Below are 1,446 nucleotides of genomic sequence, written 5' to 3'. Positions count from 1 at the left end.
GTTCCATCTAATGGTTATGCTTCACAAAGAAGTGAGGACACATGCCTGCAGCCCAGGACAGGGTCGTGTGTACCCAAGAGCAGAACAATGCACTTGGACTTCTGGATGTGAGTCACATCCACAAGTGCAGCTGGGGCCAAGCCATCTTGGACCCTGACGCAAAGGAAAATTCAGCAAAGGTGATGCCATCTTTATGTAAAATTTCGATGGTTTGTTCATTGTGCATTCTTTTGCATTAATTATTTTTTAACATTTTTATTGGAGTATAATTGCTTTACAGTGTTGTGTTAGTTCCTGCTGTATAACAAAGTGAATCAGTTATATGTATACATATGTTCCCATATCTCTTCCCTCTTGCATCTCCCTCCCTCCCACCCTCCCTATCCCACCCCCCTAGGTGGTCACAAAGCACTGAGCTGATCTCCCTGTGCTATGCAGCTGCTTCCCACTAGCTATCTATTTTACATTTAGTATTGTATATATGTCAATGCTACTCTCTTACTTCGTCCCAGCTTACCCTTTTCTCTCCCCATGTCCTCAAGCCCATTCTCTATGTCTGCGTCTTTATACCTGTCCTGCCCCTAGGTTCATCAGAACCATTTTTTATTTTAAATTCAGTATGAATGTGTTAGCATAGGGTATTTGTTTTTCTCTTTCTGACTTACTTCACTCTGTATGACAGACTCTAGGTCTATCCATCTCACTACAAATAACTCAATTTCGTTTCTTTCTATGGCTGAGTAATATTCCATTGTATATATGTGCCACATCTTCTTTAACCATTCATCTGTCGATGGACGCTTAGGTTGCTTCCATGTCCTGGCTATTACAAATAGAGCTGCAATGAATATTGTGGTACACGACTTTTTGAATGATGGTTTTCTCAGGGTATATGCCCAGTATTTGTTTATTTTTGTTTTTATTTCCATTTCTCTAGGGTCAAAAAGGATCTTGCTGTGATTTATGTCATAGAGTGTTCTGCCTATGTTTTCCTCTAAGAGTTTGATAGTGTCTGGCCTTACATTTAGCTCTTTAATCCATTTTCAGTTTACTTTTGTGTATGGTGTTAGGAATTGTTCTCATTTCATTCTTTTACATGTAGCTGTCCAGGTTTCCCAGCACCACTTATTGAAAAGGCTGTCTTTTCTACATTGTATACTCTTGCCTCCTTTATCAAAGATAAGGTGACCATATGTGTGTGGGTTCATCGCTGGGCTTTCTATCCTGTTCCATTGATCTATATTTCTGTTTATGTGCCAGTACCATACTGTCTTGATCGCTGTAGCTTTGTAGTATAGTCTGAAGTCCAGGAGCCTGATTTCTCTAGCTCCATTTTTCTTTCTCAAGATTGCTTTGGTTATTCAGGGTCTTTTATGTTTCCATACAAATTGTGAAATTTTTTGTTCTAGTTCTGTGGAAAATGCCAGTGGTAGTTTGATAGGGATT

This window comes from Physeter macrocephalus, chromosome 11 (assembly GCF_002837175.3).
Source record: "Physeter macrocephalus isolate SW-GA chromosome 11, ASM283717v5, whole genome shotgun sequence".
In the NCBI taxonomy this organism is placed as follows: domain Eukaryota; kingdom Metazoa; phylum Chordata; class Mammalia; order Artiodactyla; family Physeteridae; genus Physeter; species Physeter macrocephalus.
This window is presented reverse-complemented; position numbering follows the sequence as displayed.